Genomic DNA, 9,879 nt, shown 5'->3' with positions numbered 1-9,879 from the left:
TCTGTGAAATCCGTGTTCACTGGAACCCGAGTCTACTTGGAGCTCAAACTAGTCGCTATAGCCGTAACCTAACACTTGTCCATTTATAAAGTATTACTAAATAACAAAAATGTTTAGCTTATCACTCACATATTGCATGTGTTTATCAAATTGACAAAACGAATCATTATTTTAAATTTAATACCTAAGAAAATCTGATCATGAACGTTGCATTTGACATACTGCACTAACATTTGAAGTTTCCATTATGTTCTTTTACAGGATTTTTATTTTTTGTTATTCCGTATGCTTATCATTGGATCATGAACAATTTGTAAAAATGACGCATATCGTTTTAAACGAAACGGACGTCTTCGTAAGATAAGAAGATTACATCTAAGTATGTGCGGCTCGTTGGTCTAGGGGTATGATTCTCGCTTTGGGTGCGAGAGGTCCCGGGTTCAAATCCCGGACGAGCCCGTAATATTTTACCTTTTATTTGTTTTACGTAAGTTCCTTCATCACCGCTGCAAAAGTATCAAAGGGTGACGTCAATTGTATTCAGTGTAATACCACATCGGTTGCGAAACACTTTGTACATTATATCTGCGTGAACGTGTAGCACGGCGTATAAGATAAAATTAAGTTTGTTTTTTTGTGAAGTGGTTCTCGACAAGAGCCGGGAAAGAACCAATGTGTCGGAATGCCAACCGCAGACATCTTTTTGCAACATATTCTTTGGGATAGGAAATGAAAACCTATTGCAATCAAACACATGTTTCTTCAGGAAAAACGGAGCTTAAACGACCGGTAAATTACGGTGGCATAGAAGTGACAATACACATATGTTCTTGATTTTTAAACGACTTGCGTATCTCGTTGACACTACTTCGTACTTCTTTAAAACTACTCAGTACCTCGTTTTAACGGTTTACTTATCTCATAGTTTAAACGAGACACTTAGTCGTTTGAAGAAGATGAGGCAGTCGTTTTAACGAGTTAGTACATCGTTTAAACATGATTCGTGAGTCGTGTAAACGAGATAAACACACACACGCACACGCACATGCACGCACGCACCCACGCACGCACACACGCACGCACGCACACGCACACGCACACGCACACACACACACACACACACACACATATACACACGTGTAGCAAAGCCCATTGCTTGTCGTTAATAGTTGTTCAGTTATGTCCATGTTCCATAGGCGTCCGTTTACTATGGCCTTGGCCTTTTGTCTGCATAAACTATTATTCTGAGCTTCATCAACTCGCAATCATATTGTAGTAATAAGCGTGTGCGCGCGTATGTCCGTTAATATCATGGTGTATCAGCCTTTTTTCATAAATTGTATCAAACAACTCTACAAATAAGATACAATGACAGTGTGATTATGTCAGCAAAAAAGATCAGATCATGAACATCAAGTCTTGTTTGTCAAATGCCCAACGAGGGGTGACATAGCATTGATTCGTTTCTCAGTTGTCAACTCTGCTTAGTGTAAATTGTATTGAATAAGTCAAGCTAACCCGTGGATGCCCCAAAACCGGGATTTCTTTGCAATGGATGTTTACCAAAACAATACTCGCCGGTTGCTATAATGATTTGACGATGGTTATATTCTTTGAATATCAGCGTACATTTCATATACCGCCGTCGCTTATTTAAAGCTGAAATAATACAGACCACTACACTACAAGGGATTACGGCTTGACAGGCTTACACGCTGCATAATGTATCCAAATAGTTTGTTGGACTTGGGTGAGATACGACTTTCATTTTGATTGCTCATTTTGCACGAACATGGCTGCAACTTGATATGATGCAAATCTCATACTACGATAAAAAATACATTGCAATGTTCCATAATTTGCGTATGAGTATAAACATGCAATTTAGCACGATTTTGCCTTCTTCATCAGACTAAAACATCTTCATAAGTTAACTTCATCAGATTAAAACATCTTCATAAGTAATCTAGTGTTGGATATAAGTTTCCTCTTTGCATCAAAAGGTGTACATGCATGTAACAAATCATACGTTGTACAAATATATCCACAGACGTTATTTGTATGTGCCTGCCGTTTTGTCGTTTCCAACTTAACAACTACAAACTTTAAATTAAATAAGTGTATAGCTTTTAATAACACGTCGATGCAGCATGGTTTGTGTGCAAAACCGTTCACCTCATCCATATCTAACATGCCGCTCAAGACATTCAAAAACTCAAAACACGTGTTGTGGGGCTCCTCCTTTGTAACGTTAAATGTATCTTATTAAAACATATGTTGAAAACATCTGTAACGTGCCACCCACAGACGCTGTAAGCTCCTAAGTGCCAGCCCTATACCGCGATACACTTTCCATATTACAACCGCATTGGTATGCCTAAAATGAACTCGAACTTATTTGGTGTAAGCACTTATGACTCAATTAAATTAGTAAATAGTGTCTTCTGATGGTAATGGTCGCGGCTTTGTGAATATTTCATAAAAGGAAATAAAAACAATTGTTGGTTGCACAAAAAGGGAAATTCACCGAAAGATGAACATTTAACGTCTTTAATATCAACAAATTGTAGATATTTGGATTATTATATACGTTTAACATCGTAAATTTTGTCATTTATTATGAATTTATGCTCTTTTCAATTACGCTCTTCTGAGATATTTACGTATCAACAAAAACAAACGCATATTTTAGTACTGAATTGTACTTGCTTGGTTCAATAATAAACAGAAAAAATAGAATAAGTAGAAGATGTTACTTGAATGCTTAATTTTTACTTGAATATTGTCACGTAAATATGTTAAACTTGAACTGAATAGTTGTCAATACGATCCGACATATCTTTCATGACGTTAGCTTCAACTGCCTCTAGGCAACGGCATTCTATGATGTCAATCAAAGTTAATTCGCGCATGTGCATAGGGAAAAATGAACTGTGGAAACAGACGTTTGTACCAAATCATGAAGACCGACAAAATACTCTCTACGTAATATTTTTTTATTAACCTCCAAAACTTCTCAAAATTATATAGAGCTTCAATAGATAGGGTAAATACTGGATTGCCATTGGCCCTCAAATATGTGTAAAAACAAAACCATGATATTCCTCCAAAACAGTTCGGATGTTGCCAGAGACAATACCCATATGTATATCTTTCCGCATACGTATTGGTGTGATAATTCTTGTGTTGTGCTTCCTTTCAACTCAAACCAAACAAAACATCATTCAAACGTTGGCATTCCACACTGCTGCTCTGACGTTTCGAGTGCCTGACAATAAAACACTTATCACTTATTGACAAAAGTTTGAATATATAAGTAATCGAAACATAGTGTTAACATTGTTTGTATCAGAACTTGTTTATCTTTGTTTGCTCCATAAATCGGGTTATTCTTAAAATGTGCATAATAGTAATATATATAAAGAGACAACTCTTTTAGGTAAGTTTCCGTTTTAAATACATTTCAGGACTTTTGCAAAATATAATTAAAAGTTTAACCTACTGACACATTTGTGTATGTGTTGTGTCAGAAAGATCACGAAAGCTATGTGGGCACTACGACGATAATTTTGTTGAAAGAAGGTAGTCCAGATTAGAATATTTAACAGGAAACCATGTGTTTGATTAATTGCTTCGCTTATAATTTAGAACTAACAATACGCTACTTCAAAATAAGATTTAAAAGCAGACCTTTAGGCTTTATAAAATCATAAACATTCGCAAAAAACAGAGACCTGTGAGTGTTAGTTAATAAACAATTAATATTGGGACGGAAACTGACCATAATATCAAACAACCTCGAGGGGTGGAGGGACACGACTACCGCCACCCCAAATTGCCCAAGTGGACGTTTTATGACAATATTGTAAAGAATATGCATAGCATTGCATACACCAAAATACAAAGTTTTAATAAAAAACAAACCATTTGTTCTCGAAATAGGACCACAAACAGCATTATATATAAAACTTATATTTTTAGTATCGGGGAAGACCCCTTTAAGCTTAAATCTTGGATCCGTCCCTGGAAACACATTTTAAAGATTTATGGATACGTATATTTTGATTCAATTGTTCATTTATGTCTTGGTGTTTCTCGTTAAACGGACCACGATGAATATTGTGAAGTCGGATTGTCTCATTATAGCAGGTAGGACGGTGAATCTGTGATATATTGTTTCAACAGGGATAGAACAATTATTTTGTGGAATTCGCAAATCGTAACTAGTTAAGAAGTTAAAGTTGTACAGCTTAAAAAAGGTAACGGGTAGCAGGAACTTTCAAGCCAGTCTTTAGTCTGATGATATTTATTTTACCGAGAAAATTTCACGAATATAAACAAGTAGATAGCTAGATAATTATCGCAAAAACTAAGTGGTAAACACGAAACAATTCGCTAACGTTAACAGGTTATCTTACGGCAGTTATATGCCATCGTAGCTTATGATAGCATTGATATTTCAGTTCTTTCGCTCTATACGTCGATATGCTCAACACAAACGTCGCTTAATCGCCTGAAAAGAGGAGCAAAATATTCAAGTACATATTGTTTCTTAACAAGTTTGTTTTAGATATATATTTCAACAAAAAATAAATATTTACTATAACTAATCGTGCTTATCATCTTGATATAATTATCCTTTACACTTTAAATGGTTATAAATGATTGACAAGGAGAACGTATAAAGCTTTAATTTGAATTGACTGTTTTTAACTATTGGTTTACTGTCAAGTATGCACATTATGCTTAACTATGCCGTACCGCTGTAGCTGTAGATCTGTGATTATTTCTGTTGACTGTCTACTCCTACAGACTGTCATCATCGCTGCTTAAACGCGCACCAAAATGACGATGAGTATTGCAAAGATGATGGAGACGATGTCACATATTGTACAATGTGTGAGCCAGGGTGGACGGGAAACCACTGTAAAGAAATAGGTTCATTTTTTACAGGTTTTTCGACATTTATTATATTTACATTATTTTGTGTATTTACAACCCTTTTTATGGCCGATCTAAATAACACTAATATCAAGTAAACAAAGTCATTACATTGTACGTGAACTTGACCTTCAGTTGCGTGTAAAAAGAAGATATTTAAAATAGTTTTTAACTCGTTTGTAAATCATGCAGGTAACCTAACACCATTGTTTTTCCTTTTTGAAGAAATGTTTTTTTTTAAATGATTCATACAAAACAGAAGATATACTATAACCAGGTTTTCCCTTTTCCTTATTTCACTCTCAACAATCAGGTCGCGTACTCTGACTTGGCGTTGTTTAGAGCCAGCCATACATTACCGTACTATGTCTCAATAACGAATTTTCGTATAGCTCAGATGCGGACGCAATCGTTTAGCTCTGCTACGCTGTGAAGACCTTTGCTGTGTAGCAACTAATTCGTGAGTCGCATTTGTCGCGTTGAACTCGAATACTTGTCGCTTTGTGCTGTTTAAAGTCAAACTTGAGTCGTCGTTTCTCGCATATTGTCGGAAAAAGCCTTCAATATTTCAAAAACATTGTTCTTCTCGTGAGAATCTCAAACTTCAGCAGTGATTGTTCGTCGTTAAATTGCCGTACAGTGTGTCGATTTTTATCATGTATCTCGCCTGTGCTCGTTCTATATCACCGTTTATCGCGACTTATCTGGAAAAAATGTTAACGATATAATATGACTTACAATGACATTGCTGGTAGGGTAGACAAAAATGTAACGAAGTCGATATATTGTAAATGCCAAATATTTACACACCCAGGTAGGGACAACACGAATCCAGATTACATACTTATTTTAAACGTAAATAGTCATATTTTCAACTGTCTTATTCCATTCCATTTACATCTATGGATGGAGACTCCAATGACGTTATGATACAATGATAAATATCGTACCTATGAAATAGATTGTTCAATTGTTAAATCGTACGGTTAGTTTTTTGTTGGAAGCCGCAACTACTATGAATGGGACCATTGTAACATGTTCACGAATAAGAATAACGCATACAATTGCATTTATTGGCGTTTGCACCACATATTTGTGGGTCAAAGACTTTCGAGGATTTACCCTATTTATTGTAAGTCTATATCATACAGAGCAGATCTGACGGTGAATACAAACATTTATTTCCGTAGAGAGTATTTTGTCGATCATGATTTGGTTATATCGCCTCTTTTTCATAGATCGCTCTGCCCTTTGCGAATGCACGAGGTAACTATGCTTGACAGTTTAGGGAGCCGTTTACAGGAGGCAGTTGAAGCTTACGTCATGAGCCCGAATTTGAAAACAGATGTGTATTGAGCTATCAAATTGTATTGGCACCTATTTAAGTATTAATGTGACAATATTCAAATACAAATCGCATTTACGTTTCTTTCGTTAAAATGTTCTTTACTGTATGCATCAATCAAATCAATTCAGTACCAAAGTGTACAATCTTGTATTGATTATTATGAATAAAACTTAACGAGGTCATCCAAGTTATGTTCTGTACGATGCAAAGATACCTAGTTAATCCTAATAATCTAAATATCAACAAATTGTTAATTTTTAAACGAAAAGTATTTTAAACGTTCATGCTTCTGTAGATCGCCAAAATGAACGCTAACATATACGTGGAAGATATTTTCAACTTCAATATCCAGTTAATCCCCAAAAAGATGGTAACCCCAGCAGTTACTGATAACGATATTTTGAAGGGCAATTCAATTTGCGTGTATTGTATTGAGACGTCGTGTGCGTATTGTTGAGGGTCTGTTATGCACCAAAACACTTGAGAAGGTAAAAGTAAACTGTTGGGTTGTTAGGATATTAGGATTTTCCCTGTTGTGAATATTGCATTATTAAGGAGAGGCTCCTCAAATTGCGCTACAAATTCAGATGAAGACTGTGCATTCCACTGCTCCTATCACGGCTTTTGCTCTCCGAGCGACGATCTCGAAAGGTTTACATGCATCTGCTCGGATGGGTGGAATGGTCAAATATGTGAGACTGTAGGTAAGAACTTGCCTCGAATTGTTGGTGAACAAAAAATGTATTCACCAAATACAGCCCGTTTCTAACCGTTTTGAAGTAATGAAACATAGCGCGTATTTTTGAAAATCTTACATAAAAGGTAATCTTATATTCACTTCATATTCACATAACAAGACTAATTTGCCTTACTGAAACTAAACGCCATTGTTTATTTGTTTAAAATTGAAAACATTTGCTTGAACGGTATTGTTCCAATTGAAACAGATTGTGCGACAGGAAATTTCTGTTTTAACGGGGGAACGTGTTCTGAAGTTGCTAATGGATACAATTACTCTTGTGCATGCAACGAAGGATGGGAAGGCAGACATTGTCAGCAAATAAGCAAGTTTCATTTATTTATTTTGCACTAGATTGTCTTTCTGGTCGCTGGGAGCATGGAAATAATATCTTAAAATAAAGCAAAAACAAACCGAGATTTGTCACGAAGTTCAAAACATAAGCATCTATTCTAGACTGCAGTAGTCCGATCCGATGCCTCCACGATAGCAAATGCAATTTAATAGAGGATGGCAGAAATTGCACGTGTGATTGTTCGTATGGATGGGTTGGAGATAACTGTCAAGAAATTGGTAATCGTGTTTGATTAGTACCTAAAACGCAATGTTAAATATGTTTTGAGGTTTATAGCATTACATAAATATTGATACTTTTTCATTCATTTGAATGTTTTAAAGTATATTTTTAGATAACATTATTTAAATAATCGTTAAATGCATTTTAAGTATTCAGAGTAAAATGTTTATATTGAATGTATAATATACGTTTACACCTGTAACAATTATTGTAGATGTATGCACTCCGTACGACGATGCCGACAATGTATTTCTTGTTGATATTTCTCGGAGTGCGGCTACTGGGCATGTGGATTTGCTGAACAATTATATACAGGATTTCGTATCACACTTTCCAATAGGAGCGGATCATTTCCAATTTGCATTGGTAACTTTTGCGTTTGAGCCGCAGATCTTGTTTTATTTGAATTCACACATGGATAACACCACATTGCTCCAAGCAATCGAAGATTCCATGGGAACTGTAACATGTGAGGGACCTACCATGGTAAATAAAGCTCTCGACTTTGTAGCTTCAGAAGTATTTGTGGAAGTAAATGGAGCTAGGAACGGAGTTGGAAGATACGTGATTGTTCTGACTGACGGGCTATTTTCGAATCCTCTAAAAAGTAGGGAAAGTGCACATATATTACATTCCCAAACTAATGCATACATTTATGCAATAGCTGCTGGAAGTGTCGTCAAGCCCCAGGGACTTCTGGACATATCTTCTTCATACAGAAATGTTTATCCAATAGGCATGCATGATTCTATCCAAAATGTTCTCAAGCAAACCATGTTCGGATGCGAAGGTAGGATTTTTTATCTAAGGAATAACATAAATATTTTACAAAGGCTTTTATTTCATATACTCCGTGTTTGCTTTTAAATTTTTTGATACTTACTTTCTTTAACCTTGAATTGATAGAACAAACAAGTATAATTATCAATATTTTCAACAGGTTGTAGTAGGAAAGGTTCGGATATAACCATGCTGTTCGACGTTTCATCGGAAACACATTTTGAAGATTTTGATGCTCTCTTAAGGGCTGGGGAATTCATCATAAAGAACACAGAATTGTCAAAAAACAACAGCGACATTTCGATGGCTACTTACGGAGAAGATTACGTTTCGTTGGTTCGATTTCGGGAAAATAACCTTGAGGAAAAGCTTATGCAAGTTCTCAACACTGCAGTTCGTCAGACTGCTGGAACCAGACGGTTTAACATGTCTTCATTAGTTAAAGAGTCAATGAAGGAGTTGCCTGACAGCAATGGTAGAAGGAATGTCATTATTTTCTTAACAAACGCCCTCAACTTGAACGTAGACAGTGATACGATTGAATAAATCATGAAAGGCAACAACGTTTTAATTGTCGCAGTTGGAGCGGGTTTAAATTCCAATTATAGCGCATTACTTGAAATGTCTTCACATCCGTCTTTCGTGTTTGTTCTTGGAAAGGAAATGTTCACTGACGAAACTATATTGTTCTCTTTACAGTCAGTTCTAGAGTATGACGAGTGTATTGTGTAATACATTTTCGTCGAGCAAAATCTGCTTTGGAATTGACACAATATTTCAATTCTATTTTTTAAACTGTAGAAGAATGTAACAGAAACGATTTAAATTCTTTATATTATATCCGGGTCTGTTCAGTTTGAAATGACATAATGCCATAGACATGTTATATTTGTAAGTTTATTTATCCCGATTACAAACATATATAACCAAAATCAGTTTATAATGATTCATTGTGAAAAAATAGCACCCAAATGGTAGCTTGACAAAAGGACTATGGACAGCGAACATCAGACCCCGATTAGCTGCTATAACGGGTTGGACATCGTTTGAAAAATCGGCACCTAGTGATCAAATGTCGTTTTTATAAACTGCCTTGAGACGTTTGCCGTCAATTGTTGGTGTTTGCTGGAGATATTGGTAAACAAAAAAACTAGCTCTAATAGCTTATCTTTCACGAGAAAACATGATCTATGCAATAACGACATAAGTGCTTATTTTTTATATTAAAATTAATTTATTTCATTGTCTCAAGGACCTATTCAATTACTCAATTATTATATTGCACTATAAATGGCAATAACAATGATTGACATAATTCTTTGTATTCGCCTTTACTTTGTATTCATCAAGTTCGTTCACCATAATAACTTGAAAAAAGAAGGTTAAAGAGTTAAACTAAGACTACTGTTTGTAAAAACCGTTATAGTCAGGGGTTTTACACAGCACAATTGCAGTGCGAATTTGCACAGAAGAGAAAGTCATTATGCATCGCCT

General features: G+C 35.6%; 1 non-coding gene across 1 annotated transcript; it reads left to right on the top strand.

Moving 5' to 3' along the window:
* The first annotated feature begins 387 nt into the window (after nt 1-387).
* Nucleotides 388-459, top strand: Trnap-ugg (transfer RNA proline (anticodon UGG)). The gene has a single exon. It is a non-coding gene; the product is annotated as a tRNA-Pro (tRNA).
* The last annotated feature ends 9,420 nt before the right edge of the window (nt 460-9,879 follow it).

This window comes from Mya arenaria, chromosome 13, assembly GCF_026914265.1.
Source record: "Mya arenaria isolate MELC-2E11 chromosome 13, ASM2691426v1".
Classification (NCBI taxonomy): Eukaryota; Metazoa; Mollusca; class Bivalvia; order Myida; family Myidae; genus Mya; species Mya arenaria.
This window is presented reverse-complemented; position numbering and strand designations above follow the sequence as displayed.